At 64.2% G+C, this 15,583-nt stretch overlaps 4 pseudogenes; all 4 read left to right on the forward strand.

Moving 5' to 3' along the window:
- The first annotated feature begins 1,202 nt into the window (after positions 1-1,202).
- On the forward strand, positions 1,203-1,321 carry LOC142876117 (uncharacterized; annotated as a pseudogene).
- Positions 1,322-4,801: 3,480 nt separating this feature from the next.
- On the forward strand, positions 4,802-4,920 carry LOC142876119 (uncharacterized; annotated as a pseudogene).
- A 3,474-nt stretch (positions 4,921-8,394) lies between these two features.
- LOC142876120 (uncharacterized) lies at positions 8,395-8,513 on the forward strand (annotated as a pseudogene).
- A 3,475-nt stretch (positions 8,514-11,988) lies between these two features.
- Positions 11,989-12,107, forward strand: LOC142876121 (uncharacterized; annotated as a pseudogene).
- The last annotated feature ends 3,476 nt before the right edge of the window (positions 12,108-15,583 follow it).

The following is a 15,583-nucleotide window of genomic DNA, read 5'->3' on the forward strand; positions in this document are numbered from 1 at the left end:
CTGAGGACACCTGGGGCCTTGGGAACTCCCTGGCTTCTCCTTGGTTTAACATCTAGAGCTGCTTGTGAATCGGGCCGCCACACACACCCGAGTGCAGGTGTCTTCCGCACAGACTGCGGGCCTCGCTCTTCTGAACGCCGCTAGCTCGCCACCCACCCACGGGTGAACCTGGTCAGGGTGCTTTCTCTCGGGGGCAGACTCTTTTCCGGGCGGGCTACCGGTGTCTCTGTTTGCTCGTTTCTTTCTTCCATTTCGGGAAAGGCTTCCTTGCTGGGTGTGGAAATCTCCTATGCCTTCCCTCGCCTATTCTGTCAGCTTTCAAATTCTCTTTCAGTTGCCACCCTCACAGATGGATTAGGAAACTCTTTCCGGTGCACTCATTAGTGAAATGACCTCAATGAAGCTGGAATCCAATATCTAATGGCCGATTTTTAGCGAGTCCACACGCCAGGGTGGTCGGGGTCCAATGCAGCCCCGGCCAGGCCCAGGCCCCTTGGACCGGGCCACAGGAGGACACAGAGGAGGGTCCCGGCCCCCACGAAGCGGTGCCGGCGGTTCTCCACGGGCTTGGGCGTTTTCCAGAGGTAGGAGATGGAGGGGACTGATTTCTTCAGCGCCCCACAAACCACGCCACCCCACCCCACCCATGGGACACATCCCCAGAGAGAGACGCCCCATACACTGGCTCCCCTCCCCCTTGCGCTGTGCCCCAGCCCTGGCCCGGGGGAATAGGCGGCAGCCCACCCACAGGGCGAGGGGGGGCACAGCTGAAAGGGGTTGTGGGGGAGGGCGGCCCCTGGCTGGGGTCAAAGGGCGCGCGCGTGCGCAGTCAGCGTCAGCGGCGGCGACGCGCTGGGGGTGGGCAGCGGGTAGGTGAAGGAGGCCGGGCGAGGAGACGAGGGGGGCTGGGAGGGCTCCACCTTGGCGAGTCCAGCCGTGGAGGCGCATCTTGTGTGAGTGTGAGTGAGTGTGAGTGTGTGTGTGTGTGTATAGAGAGACAGCCCCCCGCCCCGCCCCGCCCATCACCCCCGTCCCTGGGAGCCCACGGGACCCGGCCGGCGAACTCAACAGGCCCGGCCCGGCGCGGGGCCTGGGGCGGGAGGCGGCGGCGGCGGCGGCGGCGGCGGCGGCGGCGGCGGCGGCGGCGGGAAAGCGCAGAGAGGCTCGGCTTCTTGAGCGGGGCAGGGGCGCCCTCCGCCGCCGTCTAGGGCCACACCACCCTGAACGCCCCCGATCTCGTCTGGTCTCGGAAGCTAAGCAGGGTCGGGCCCGGTCAGTACTTGGATGGGAGACTGCCTGGGAATACCGGGGGCCACAGGCTGCTTCTTTTTTTTTTTTTTTTTTTTTTGCCTCTTGTTCTGTCCCCTTTCTGGGAGCGCGGCGGCGGCCCGGGGTGGGGGTGACCCCAACCCTCAGCGCCCGCCGCGCTGCCTGGCGCCTCAGCCCGCACCGTGGGGCCTCCTCTTGTCCCAAGCCGCGACACCGCCGCCACGCGGCAGCATGCGTGGCATCTGCACTGTCAGGTCTCAGACCAAAGGTCTGCTCTGTGGGAACAGACACGCTGGAGAAAACCTTGAGAGTCTGAGAGGGGAGGGAGTTCCAGAAGAAGGCCAGGATGTCATTTTGAGGGAGTATGTGACCAGAACTCGTCCCGTTGCTTTTGGGGGTTCTATGGGCTCCACGCAGGAATCTTTGGTGGTGGCACCTGATGTTGGGGGATCCGGAGTCACACCCAGACCTGCTCCACAGGCCTCCTTTTACTTTTCTCTTCGGATTCATGATTTTTAAAAAGTGTCTCTTACCTCTATGATTGCATTTTCTTTTCTCTCTCTTTTCAAGCAGATGATGGGAGTACAAGTATTCAGGTGACATGTGTTGCCCGTGCACCCCTCCCCCCTGTGTTCTCATTCATATACCTCTCATGTTGTTCCAGCGTATTGTGGGGGTACCAGTGTTAAGGTCGGGTACAGTTGCCCTCTCCAAGCCTCCCCCCTGGGGTCAGAGCTTCAAGTGCGCCCATCCCCCAGTCGGTGCGCACCCACCCCATTCCTAATGGATGTGGATGCCCATCGCCTCCCCCCACCCGCCCGACACCCACCCGATGAAGGTGATTCCTCTCCGTCCACTTAGGTGTCCATCCGTTCGTACCAATTTGCTGGTGAGCGCGCTCACGTGGTGCTCGTGTGTCCATTCTTGGGATACCTGGCTTACTGGAACGGGTTCCAGCTCTGGCCAGGAGAACACGAGAGGCGCCCTCTCACCGCTGCTCCTCACAGCCGAATGGCACTCCGTGGTGTCCACGCGCCACATTTTATTAATGCACTCCTGGATGGATGGGCACTCGGGTCGCTTCCACGTCTTTGCGATTGTGAATTGTGCCCTAACTGTCACCCTACCCCTTACCCAGCCCGTCTCCTCTGCCCCTGCCTGACGCACTCCTCCCCGGCCAGGCCCGTCACTGTCCTGGGCCCCCGCCTGACCGGCTCCTCCCCGCCCGGCCTGTCACCGTCCTCTGCCCCTGCCTGACATGCTCCTTCCCGCCCGGCCTCTCACCGTCCTCGGCCCCTGCCTGACCGGCTCCTCCGTCGCCTGGGCCTTCCAAGGGCTTGGTGTGGAGGCTGCTTCCAGGAAGCCCTCCAGAAACCCGGCAGCAGGGTGGCCGCAGCAGTCTCCAGCAGCCTTCCCTAAGTCGAGTGCGGGGGACGTGCCCCCGCTGTGCCGCGGGGGGCCCAGCCTGGTGTCTTCCCTGATGCCCTGCGGCTGCCGGCTGGGGCTGCCGCTCCCCGCGAGGGGAGAGCCGCGGAGGTGGGGACCGCCTCCTGATGGGGACGTACGTACACGCAGCTCTCCACGTCGGATCCCGGGGCTCTCTGTCCTGCCCGAAGGCCCAGCGGGCCTGCGGGTCCTTAGAGTGGCAAAAACATCCGAAAGCTGAGACTGAGGGTCCGGTGGGTGTCTGCACTTTTGTGCTGGGCACCCCAGGGAGGCCCGGGGGCTGGCTGGACAACGTGGTCTGCTGGGCGGGGGGGGGTTTGGAGGAGCAACTGATGCCCTTCGCACCTTGGGTAGCAAGAGTCTGAGGTGTCTCTGAGCCCTGTGCCATGTCCGGGGGGGGGGGGGCGCGGGGGGGGGGGAGGAGGAGGAGGAGGAGGAGGTGGGAAGGGCCGGGGCCTGCAGTCCTGTTCCCGGGGTGGCACGGCAAGTGGCTTCTTCCACAGGCTGCTTGGCCTGGGCTCCCTGCACCTGGGCCTTTGGGGGACTGGCCCTGTGCTTGCCAACACTTCCTGCAGGGACCCAGAGCTGGGAGGTGGCATCTCTCAGCCCTGGGTCGGGCAGAGCCCCAGCGGGCCATGCCCACAACCTCTCTCAGCACCGGTCCCCCAGAAGGCTCCTTTGGGACCAGGATTCTCTTGCGGTGACTCTTTAAGGTCTGGCCCCTGGATGGAGGGGCACCAGGAGTAGAGGAGCAGGAAGGGGAAGGGGGTGGCCATGCGAGGGGACACTTTGAGGCCAAGTCCCAGCTTCAGCCTGATCCTCCTGGGAACCCCGCTCTGAGACAAGGAGCCGGGCTTCGCATTCCCACAGCAGCCAGTCGTGGGCTGAGGACACCTGGGGCCTTGGGAACTCCCTGGCTTCTCCTTGGTTTAACATCTAGAGCTGCTTGTGAATCGGGCCGCCACACACACCCGAGTGCAGGTGTCTTCCGCACAGACTGCGGGCCTCGCTCTTCTGAACGCCGCTAGCTCGCCACCCACCCACGGGTGAACCTGGTCAGGGTGCTTTCTCTCGGGGGCAGACTCTTTTCCGGGCGGGCTACCGGTGTCTCTGTTTGCTCGTTTCTTTCTTCCATTTCGGGAAAGGCTTCCTTGCTGGGTGTGGAAATCTCCTATGCCTTCCCTCGCCTATTCTGTCAGCTTTCAAATTCTCTTTCAGTTGCCACCCTCACAGATGGATTAGGAAACTCTTTCCGGTGCACTCATTAGTGAAATGACCTCAATGAAGCTGGAATCCAATATCTAATGGCCGATTTTTAGCGAGTCCACACGCCAGGGTGGTCGGGGTCCAATGCAGCCCCGGCCAGGCCCAGGCCCCTTGGACCGGGCCACAGGAGGACACAGAGGAGGGTCCCGGCCCCCACGAAGCGGTGCCGGCGGTTCTCCACGGGCTTGGGCATTTTCCAGAGGTAGGAGATGGAGGGGACTGATTTCTTCAGCGCCCCACAAACCACGCCACCCCACCCCACCCATGGGACACATCCCCAGAGAGAGACGCCCCATACACTGGCTCCCCTCCCCCTTGCGCTGTGCCCCAGCCCTGGCCCGGGGGAATAGGCGGCAGCCCACCCACAGGGCGAGGGGGGGCACAGCTGAAAGGGGTTGTGGGGGAGGGCGGCCCCTGGCTGGGGTCAAAGGGCGCGCGCGTGCGCAGTCAGCGTCAGCGGCGGCGACGCGCTGGGGGTGGGCAGCGGGTAGGTGAAGGAGGCCGGGCGAGGAGACGAGGGGGGCTGGGAGGGCTCCACCTTGGCGAGTCCAGCCGTGGAGGCGCATCTTGTGTGAGTGTGAGTGAGTGTGAGTGTGTGTGTGTGTGTATAGAGAGACAGCCCCCCGCCCCGCCCCGCCCATCACCCCCGTCCCTGGGAGCCCACGGGACCCGGCCGGCGAACTCAACAGGCAAGGCCCGGCGCGGGGCCTGGGGCGGGAGGCGGCGGCGGCGGCGGCGGCGGCGGCGGCGGCGGCGGCGGCGGCGGGAAAGCGCAGAGAGGCTCGGCTTCTTGAGCGGGGCAGGGGCGCCCTCCGCCGCCGTCTAGGGCCACACCACCCTGAACGCCCCCGATCTCGTCTGGTCTCGGAAGCTAAGCAGGGTCGGGCCCGGTCAGTACTTGGATGGGAGACTGCCTGGGAATACCGGGGGCCACAGGCTGCTTCTTTTTTTTTTTTTTTTTTTTTTTTTGCCTCTTGTTCTGTCCCCTTTCTGGGAGCGCGGCGGCGGCCCGGGGTGGGGGTGACCCCAACCCTCAGCGCCCGCCGCGCTGCCTGGCGCCTCAGCCCGCACCGTGGGGCCTCCTCTTGTCCCAAGCCGCGACACCGCCGCCACGCGGCAGCATGCGTGGCATCTGCACTGTCAGGTCTCAGACCAAAGGTCTGCTCTGTGGGAACAGACACGCTGGAGAAAACCTTGAGAGTCTGAGAGGGGAGGGAGTTCCAGAAGAAGGCCAGGATGTCATTTTGAGGGAGTATGTGACCAGAACTCGTCCCGTTGCTTTTGGGGGTTCTATGGGCTCCACGCAGGAATCTTTGGTGGTGGCACCTGATGTTGGGGGATCCGGAGTCACACCCAGACCTGCTCCACAGGCCTCCTTTTACTTTTCTCTTCGGATTCATGATTTTTAAAAAGTGTCTCTTACCTCTATGATTGCATTTTCTTTTCTCTCTCTTTTCAAGCAGATGATGGGAGTACAAGTATTCAGGTGACATGTGTTGCCCGTGCACCCCTCCCCCCTGTGTTCTCATTCATATACCTCTCATGTTGTTCCAGCGTATTGTGGGGGTACCAGTGTTAAGGTCGGGTACAGTTGCCCTCTCCAAGCCTCCCCCCTGGGGTCAGAGCTTCAAGTGCGCCCATCCCCCAGTCGGTGCGCACCCACCCCATTCCTAATGGATGTGGATGCCCATCGCCTCCCCCCACCCGCCCGACACCCACCCGATGAAGGTGATTCCTCTCCGTCCACTTAGGTGTCCATCCGTTCGTACCAATTTGCTGGTGAGCGCGCTCACGTGGTGCTCGTGTGTCCATTCTTGGGATACCTGGCTTACTGGAACGGGTTCCAGCTCTGGCCAGGAGAACACGAGAGGCGCCCTCTCACCGCTGCTCCTCACAGCCGAATGGCACTCCGTGGTGTCCACGCGCCACATTTTATTAATGCACTCCTGGATGGATGGGCACTCGGGTCGCTTCCACGTCTTTGCGATTGTGAATTGTGCCCTAACTGTCACCCTACCCCTTACCCAGCCCGTCTCCTCTGCCCCTGCCTGACGCACTCCTCCCCGGCCAGGCCCGTCACTGTCCTGGGCCCCCGCCTGACCGGCTCCTCCCCGCCCGGCCTGTCACCGTCCTCTGCCCCTGCCTGACATGCTCCTTCCCGCCCGGCCTCTCACCGTCCTCGGCCCCTGCCTGACCGGCTCCTCTGTCGCCTGGGCCTTCCAAGGGCTTGGTGTGGAGGCTGCTTCCAGGAAGCCCTCCAGAAACCCGGCAGCAGGGTGGCCGCAGCAGTCTCCAGCAGCCTTCCCTAAGTCGAGTGCGGGGGACGTGCCCCCGCTGTGCCGCGGGGGGCCCAGCCTGGTGTCTTCCCTGATGCCCTGCGGCTGCCGGCTGGGGCTGCCGCTCCCCGCGAGGGGAGAGCCGCGGAGGTGGGGACCGCCTCCTGATGGGGACGTACGTACACGCAGCTCTCCACGTCGGATCCCGGGGCTCTCTGTCCTGCCCGAAGGCCCAGCGGGCCTGCGGGTCCTTAGAGTGGCAAAAACATCCGAAAGCTGAGACTGAGGGTCCGGTGGGTGTCTGCACTTTTGTGCTGGGCACCCCAGGGAGGCCCGGGGGCTGGCTGGACAACGTGGTCTGCTGGGCGGGGGGGGGTTTGGAGGAGCAACTGATGCCCTTTGCACCTTGGGTAGCAAGAGTCTGAGGTGTCTCTGAGCCCTGTGCCATGTCCGGGGGGGGGCGCGGGGGGGGGAGGAGGAGGAGGAGGAGGAGGTGGGAAGGGCCGGGGCCTGCAGTCCTGTTCCCGGGGTGGCACGGCAAGTGGCTTCTTCCACAGGCTGCTTGGCCTGGGCTCCCTGCACCTGGGCCTTTGGGGGACTGGCCCTGTGCTTGCCAACACTTCCTGCAGGGACCCAGAGCTGGGAGGTGGCATCTCTCAGCCCTGGGTCGGGCAGAGCCCCAGCGGGCCATGCCCACAACCTCTCTCAGCACCGGTCCCCCAGAAGGCTCCTTTGGGACCAGGATTCTCTTGCGGTGACTCTTTAAGGTCTGGCCCCTGGATGGAGGGGCACCAGGAGTAGAGGAGCAGGAAGGGGAAGGGGGTGGCCATGCGAGGGGACACTTTGAGGCCAAGTCCCAGCTTCAGCCTGATCCTCCTGGGAACCCCGCTCTGAGACAAGGAGCCGGGCTTCGCATTCCCACAGCAGCCAGTCGTGGGCTGAGGACACCTGGGGCCTTGGGAACTCCCTGGCTTCTCCTTGGTTTAACATCTAGAGCTGCTTGTGAATCGGGCCGCCACACACACCCGAGTGCAGGTGTCTTCCGCACAGACTGCGGGCCTCGCTCTTCTGAACGCCGCTAGCTCGCCACCCACCCACGGGTGAACCTGGTCAGGGTGCTTTCTCTCGGGGGCAGACTCTTTTCCGGGCGGGCTACCGGTGTCTCTGTTTGCTCGTTTCTTTCTTCCATTTCGGGAAAGGCTTCCTTGCTGGGTGTGGAAATCTCCTATGCCTTCCCTCGCCTATTCTGTCAGCTTTCAAATTCTCTTTCAGTTGCCACCCTCACAGATGGATTAGGAAACTCTTTCCGGTGCACTCATTAGTGAAATGACCTCAATGAAGCTGGAATCCAATATCTAATGGCCGATTTTTAGCGAGTCCACACGCCAGGGTGGTCGGGGTCCAATGCAGCCCCGGCCAGGCCCAGGCCCCTTGGACCGGGCCACAGGAGGACACAGAGGAGGGTCCCGGCCCCCACGAAGCGGTGCCGGCGGTTCTCCACGGGCTTGGGCGTTTTCCAGAGGTAGGAGATGGAGGGGACTGATTTCTTCAGCGCCCCACAAACCACGCCACCCCACCCCACCCATGGGACACATCCCCAGAGAGAGACGCCCCATACACTGGCTCCCCTCCCCCTTGCGCTGTGCCCCAGCCCTGGCCCGGGGGAATAGGCGGCAGCCCACCCACAGGGCGAGGGGGGGCACAGCTGAAAGGGGTTGTGGGGGAGGGCGGCCCCTGGCTGGGGTCAAAGGGCGCGCGCGTGCGCAGTCAGCGTCAGCGGCGGCGACGCGCTGGGGGTGGGCAGCGGGTAGGTGAAGGAGGCCGGGCGAGGAGACGAGGGGGGCTGGGAGGGCTCCACCTTGGCGAGTCCAGCCGTGGAGGCGCATCTTGTGTGAGTGTGAGTGAGTGTGAGTGTGTGTGTGTGTGTATAGAGAGACAGCCCCCCGCCCCGCCCCGCCCATCACCCCCGTCCCTGGGAGCCCACGGGACCCGGCCGGCGAACTCAACAGGCCCGGCCCGGCGCGGGGCCTGGGGCGGGAGGCGGCGGCGGCGGCGGCGGCGGCGGCGGCGGCGGCGGCGGCGGGAAAGCGCAGAGAGGCTCGGCTTCTTGAGCGGGGCAGGGGCGCCCTCCGCCGCCGTCTAGGGCCACACCACCCTGAACGCCCCCGATCTCGTCTGGTCTCGGAAGCTAAGCAGGGTCGGGCCCGGTCAGTACTTGGATGGGAGACTGCCTGGGAATACCGGGGGCCACAGGCTGCTTCTTTTTTTTTTTTTTTTTTTTTGCCTCTTGTTCTGTCCCCTTTCTGGGAGCGCGGCGGCGGCCCGGGGTGGGGGTGACCCCAACCCTCAGCGCCCGCCGCGCTGCCTGGCGCCTCAGCCCGCACCGTGGGGCCTCCTCTTGTCCCAAGCCGCGACACCGCCGCCACGCGGCAGCATGCGTGGCATCTGCACTGTCAGGTCTCAGACCAAAGGTCTGCTCTGTGGGAACAGACACGCTGGAGAAAACCTTGAGAGTCTGAGAGGGGAGGGAGTTCCAGAAGAAGGCCAGGATGTCATTTTGAGGGAGTATGTGACCAGAACTCGTCCCGTTGCTTTTGGGGGTTCTATGGGCTCCACGCAGGAATCTTTGGTGGTGGCACCTGATGTTGGGGGATCCGGAGTCACACCCAGACCTGCTCCACAGGCCTCCTTTTACTTTTCTCTTCGGATTCATGATTTTTAAAAAGTGTCTCTTACCTCTATGATTGCATTTTCTTTTCTCTCTCTTTTCAAGCAGATGATGGGAGTACAAGTATTCAGGTGACATGTGTTGCCCGTGCACCCCTCCCCCCTGTGTTCTCATTCATATACCTCTCATGTTGTTCCAGCGTATTGTGGGGGTACCAGTGTTAAGGTCGGGTACAGTTGCCCTCTCCAAGCCTCCCCCCTGGGGTCAGAGCTTCAAGTGCGCCCATCCCCCAGTCGGTGCGCACCCACCCCATTCCTAATGGATGTGGATGCCCATCGCCTCCCCCCACCCGCCCGACACCCACCCGATGAAGGTGATTCCTCTCCGTCCACTTAGGTGTCCATCCGTTCGTACCAATTTGCTGGTGAGCGCGCTCACGTGGTGCTCGTGTGTCCATTCTTGGGATACCTGGCTTACTGGAACGGGTTCCAGCTCTGGCCAGGAGAACACGAGAGGCGCCCTCTCACCGCTGCTCCTCACAGCCGAATGGCACTCCGTGGTGTCCACGCGCCACATTTTATTAATGTGCTCCTGGATGGATGGGCACTCGGGTCGCTTCCACGTCTTTGCGATTGTGAATTGTGCCCTAACTGTCACCCTACCCCTTACCCAGCCCGTCTCCTCTGCCCCTGCCTGACGCACTCCTCCCCGGCCAGGCCCGTCACTGTCCTGGGCCCCCTCCTGACCGGCTCCTCCCCGCCCGGCCTGTCACCGTCCTCTGCCCCTGCCTGACATGCTCCTTCCCGCCCGGCCTCTCACCGTCCTCGGCCCCTGCCTGACCGGCTCCTCCGTCGCCTGGGCCTTCCAAGGGCTTGGTGTGGAGGCTGCTTCCAGGAAGCCCTCCAGAAACCCGGCAGCAGGGTGGCCGCAGCAGTCTCCAGCAGCCTTCCCTAAGTCGAGTGCGGGGGACGTGCCCCCGCTGTGCCGCGGGGGGCCCAGCCTGGTGTCTTCCCTGATGCCCTGCGGCTGCCGGCTGGGGCTGCCGCTCCCCGCGAGGGGAGAGCCGCGGAGGTGGGGACCGCCTCCTGATGGGGACGTACGTACACGCAGCTCTCCACGTCGGATCCCGGGGCTCTCTGTCCTGCCCGAAGGCCCAGCGGGCCTGCGGGTCCTTAGAGTGGCAAAAACATCCGAAAGCTGAGACTGAGGGTCCGGTGGGTGTCTGCACTTTTGTGCTGGGCACCCCAGGGAGGCCCGGGGGCTGGCTGGACAACGTGGTCTGCTGGGCGGGGGGGGGTTTGGAGGAGCAACTGATGCCCTTCGCACCTTGGGTAGCAAGAGTCTGAGGTGTCTCTGAGCCCTGTGCCATGTCCGGGGGGGGGGCGCGGGGGGGGGGAGGAGGAGGAGGAGGAGGAGGTGGGAAGGGCCGGGGCCTGCAGTCCTGTTCCCGGGGTGGCACGGCAAGTGGCTTCTTCCACAGGCTGCTTGGCCTGGGCTCCCTGCACCTGGGCCTTTGGGGGACTGGCCCTGTGCTTGCCAACACTTCCTGCAGGGACCCAGAGCTGGGAGGTGGCATCTCTCAGCCCTGGGTCGGGCAGAGCCCCAGCGGGCCATGCCCACAACCTCTCTCAGCACCGGTCCCCCAGAAGGCTCCTTTGGGACCAGGATTCTCTTGCGGTGACTCTTTAAGGTCTGGCCCCTGGATGGAGGGGCACCAGGAGTAGAGGAGCAGGAAGGGGAAGGGGGTGGCCATGCGAGGGGACACTTTGAGGCCAAGTCCCAGCTTCAGCCTGATCCTCCTGGGAACCCCGCTCTGAGACAAGGAGCCGGGCTTCGCATTCCCACAGCAGCCAGTCGTGGGCTGAGGACACCTGGGGCCTTGGGAACTCCCTGGCTTCTCCTTGGTTTAACATCTAGAGCTGCTTGTGAATCGGGCCGCCACACACACCCGAGTGCAGGTGTCTTCCGCACAGACTGCGGGCCTCGCTCTTCTGAACGCCGCTAGCTCGCCACCCACCCACGGGTGAACCTGGTCAGGGTGCTTTCTCTCGGGGGCAGACTCTTTTCCGGGCGGGCTACCGGTGTCTCTGTTTGCTCGTTTCTTTCTTCCATTTCGGGAAAGGCTTCCTTGCTGGGTGTGGAAATCTCCTATGCCTTCCCTCGCCTATTCTGTCAGCTTTCAAATTCTCTTTCAGTTGCCACCCTCACAGATGGATTAGGAAACTCTTTCCGGTGCACTCATTAGTGAAATGACCTCAATGAAGCTGGAATCCAATATCTAATGGCCGATTTTTAGCGAGTCCACACGCCAGGGTGGTCGGGGTCCAATGCAGCCCCGGCCAGGCCCAGGCCCCTTGGACCGGGCCACAGGAGGACACAGAGGAGGGTCCCGGCCCCCACGAAGCGGTGCCGGCGGTTCTCCACGGGCTTGGGCGTTTTCCAGAGGTAGGAGATGGAGGGGACTGATTTCTTCAGCGCCCCACAAACCACGCCACCCCACCCCACCCATGGGACACATCCCCAGAGAGAGACGCCCCATACACTGGCTCCCCTCCCCCTTGCGCTGTGCCCCAGCCCTGGCCCGGGGGAATAGGCGGCAGCCCACCCACAGGGCGAGGGGGGGCACAGCTGAAAGGGGTTGTGGGGGAGGGCGGCCCCTGGCTGGGGTCAAAGGGCGCGCGCGTGCGCAGTCAGCGTCAGCGGCGGCGACGCGCTGGGGGTGGGCAGCGGGTAGGTGAAGGAGGCCGGGCGAGGAGACGAGGGGGGCTGGGAGGGCTCCACCTTGGCGAGTCCAGCCGTGGAGGCGCATCTTGTGTGAGTGTGAGTGAGTGTGAGTGTGTGTGTGTGTGTATAGAGAGACAGCCCCCCGCCCCGCCCCGCCCATCACCCCCGTCCCTGGGAGCCCACGGGACCCGGCCGGCGAACTCAACAGGCCCGGCCCGGCGCGGGGCCTGGGGCGGGAGGCGGCGGCGGCGGCGGCGGCGGCGGCGGCGGCGGCGGCGGCGGCGGGAAAGCGCAGAGAGGCTCGGCTTCTTGAGCGGGGCAGGGGCGCCCTCCGCCGCCGTCTAGGGCCACACCACCCTGAACGCCCCCGATCTCGTCTGGTCTCGGAAGCTAAGCAGGGTCGGGCCCGGTCAGTACTTGGATGGGAGACTGCCTGGGAATACCGGGGGCCACAGGCTGCTTCTTTTTTTTTTTTTTTTTTTTTGCCTCTTGTTCTGTCCCCTTTCTGGGAGCGCGGCGGCGGCCCGGGGTGGGGGTGACCCCAACCCTCAGCGCCCGCCGCGCTGCCTGGCGCCTCAGCCCGCACCGTGGGGCCTCCTCTTGTCCCAAGCCGCGACACCGCCGCCACGCGGCAGCATGCGTGGCATCTGCACTGTCAGGTCTCAGACCAAAGGTCTGCTCTGTGGGAACAGACACGCTGGAGAAAACCTTGAGAGTCTGAGAGGGGAGGGAGTTCCAGAAGAAGGCCAGGATGTCATTTTGAGGGAGTATGTGACCAGAACTCGTCCCGTTGCTTTTGGGGGTTCTATGGGCTCCACGCAGGAATCTTTGGTGGTGGCACCTGATGTTGGGGGATCCGGAGTCACACCCAGACCTGCTCCACAGGCCTCCTTTTACTTTTCTCTTCGGATTCATGATTTTTAAAAAGTGTCTCTTACCTCTATGATTGCATTTTCTTTTCTCTCTCTTTTCAAGCAGATGATGGGAGTACAAGTATTCAGGTGACATGTGTTGCCCGTGCACCCCTCCCCCCTGTGTTCTCATTCATATACCTCTCATGTTGTTCCAGCGTATTGTGGGGGTACCAGTGTTAAGGTCGGGTACAGTTGCCCTCTCCAAGCCTCCCCCCTGGGGTCAGAGCTTCAAGTGCGCCCATCCCCCAGTCGGTGCGCACCCACCCCATTCCTAATGGATGTGGATGCCCATCGCCTCCCCCCACCCGCCCGACACCCACCCGATGAAGGTGATTCCTCTCCGTCCACTTAGGTGTCCATCCGTTCGTACCAATTTGCTGGTGAGCGCGCTCACGTGGTGCTCGTGTGTCCATTCTTGGGATACCTGGCTTACTGGAACGGGTTCCAGCTCTGGCCAGGAGAACACGAGAGGCGCCCTCTCACCGCTGCTCCTCACAGCCGAATGGCACTCCGTGGTGTCCACGCGCCACATTTTATTAATGCACTCCTGGATGGATGGGCACTCGGGTCGCTTCCACGTCTTTGCGATTGTGAATTGTGCCCTAACTGTCACCCTACCCCTTACCCAGCCCGTCTCCTCTGCCCCTGCCTGACGCACTCCTCCCCGGCCAGGCCCGTCACTGTCCTGGGCCCCCGCCTGACCGGCTCCTCCCCGCCCGGCCTGTCACCGTCCTCTGCCCCTGCCTGACATGCTCCTTCCCGCCCGGCCTCTCACCGTCCTCGGCCCCTGCCTGACCGGCTCCTCCGTCGCCTGGGCCTTCCAAGGGCTTGGTGTGGAGGCTGCTTCCAGGAAGCCCTCCAGAAACCCGGCAGCAGGGTGGCCGCAGCAGTCTCCAGCAGCCTTCCCTAAGTCGAGTGCGGGGGACGTGCCCCCGCTGTGCCGCGGGGGGCCCAGCCTGGTGTCTTCCCTGATGCCCTGCGGCTGCCGGCTGGGGCTGCCGCTCCCCGCGAGGGGAGAGCCGCGGAGGTGGGGACCGCCTCCTGATGGGGACGTACGTACACGCAGCTCTCCACGTCGGATCCCGGGGCTCTCTGTCCTGCCCGAAGGCCCAGCGGGCCTGCGGGTCCTTAGAGTGGCAAAAACATCCGAAAGCTGAGACTGAGGGTCCGGTGGGTGTCTGCACTTTTGTGCTGGGCACCCCAGGGAGGCCCGGGGGCTGGCTGGACAACGTGGTCTGCTGGGCGGGGGGGGGTTTGGAGGAGCAACTGATGCCCTTCGCACCTTGGGTAGCAAGAGTCTGAGGTGTCTCTGAGCCCTGTGCCATGTCCGGGGGGGGGGGCGCGGGGGGGGGGAGGAGGAGGAGGAGGAGGAGGTGGGAAGGGCCGGGGCCTGCAGTCCTGTTCCCGGGGTGGCACGGCAAGTGGCTTCTTCCACAGGCTGCTTGGCCTGGGCTCCCTGCACCTGGGCCTTTGGGGGACTGGCCCTGTGCTTGCCAACACTTCCTGCAGGGACCCAGAGCTGGGAGGTGGCATCTCTCAGCCCTGGGTCGGGCAGAGCCCCAGCGGGCCATGCCCACAACCTCTCTCAGCACCGGTCCCCCAGAAGGCTCCTTTGGGACCAGGATTCTCTTGCGGTGACTCTTTAAGGTCTGGCCCCTGGATGGAGGGGCACCAGGAGTAGAGGAGCAGGAAGGGGAAGGGGGTGGCCATGCGAGGGGACACTTTGAGGCCAAGTCCCAGCTTCAGCCTGATCCTCCTGGGAACCCCGCTCTGAGACAAGGAGCCGGGCTTCGCATTCCCACAGCAGCCAGTCGTGGGCTGAGGACACCTGGGGCCTTGGGAACTCCCTGGCTTCTCCTTGGTTTAACATCTAGAGCTGCTTGTGAATCGGGCCGCCACACACACCCGAGTGCAGGTGTCTTCCGCACAGACTGCGGGCCTCGCTCTTCTGAACGCCGCTAGCTCGCCACCCACCCACGGGTGAACCTGGTCAGGGTGCTTTCTCTCGGGGGCAGACTCTTTTCCGGGCGGGCTACCGGTGTCTCTGTTTGCTCGTTTCTTTCTTCCATTTCGGGAAAGGCTTCCTTGCTGGGTGTGGAAATCTCCTATGCCTTCCCTCGCCTATTCTGTCAGCTTTCAAATTCTCTTTCAGTTGCCACCCTCACAGATGGATTAGGAAACTCTTTCCGGTGCACTCATTAGTGAAATGACCTCAATGAAGCTGGAATCCAATATCTAATGGCCGATTTTTAGCGAGTCCACACGCCAGGGTGGTCGGGGTCCAATGCAGCCCCGGCCAGGCCCAGGCCCCTTGGACCGGGCCACAGGAGGACACAGAGGAGGGTCCCGGCCCCCACGAAGCGGTGCCGGCGGTTCTCCACGGGCTTGGGCGTTTTCCAGAGGTAGGAGATGGAGGGGACTGATTTCTTCAGCGCCCCACAAACCACGCCACCCCACCCCACCCATGGGACACATCCCCAGAGAGAGACGCCCCATACACTGGCTCCCCTCCCCCTTGCGCTGTGCCCCAGCCCTGGCCCGGGGGAATAGGCGGCAGCCCACCCACAGGGCGAGGGGGGGCACAGCTGAAAGGGGTTGTGGGGGAGGGCGGCCCCTGGCTGGGGTCAAAGGGCGCGCGCGTGCGCAGTCAGCGTCAGCGGCGGCGACGCGCTGGGGGTGGGCAGCGGGTAGGTGAAGGAGGCCGGGCGAGGAGACGAGGGGGGCTGGGAGGGCTCCACCTTGGCGAGTCCAGCCGTGGAGGCGCATCTTGTGTGAGTGTGAGTGAGTGTGAGTGTGTGTGTGTGTGTATAGAGAGACAGCCCCCCGCCCCGCCCCGCCCATCACCCCCGTCCCTGGGAGCCCACGGGACCCGGCCGGCGAACTCAACAGGCCCGGCCCGGCGCGGGGCCTGGGGCGGGAGGCGGCGGCGGCGGCGGCGGCGGCGGCGGCGGCGGCGGCGGCGGCGGGAAAGCGCAGAGAGGCTCGGCTTCTTGAGCGGGGCAGGGGCGCCCTCCGCCGCC

The sequence above is a fragment of the Microcebus murinus genome, chromosome 14 (assembly GCF_040939455.1).
Source record: "Microcebus murinus isolate Inina chromosome 14, M.murinus_Inina_mat1.0, whole genome shotgun sequence".
Classification (NCBI taxonomy): Eukaryota; Metazoa; Chordata; class Mammalia; order Primates; family Cheirogaleidae; genus Microcebus; species Microcebus murinus.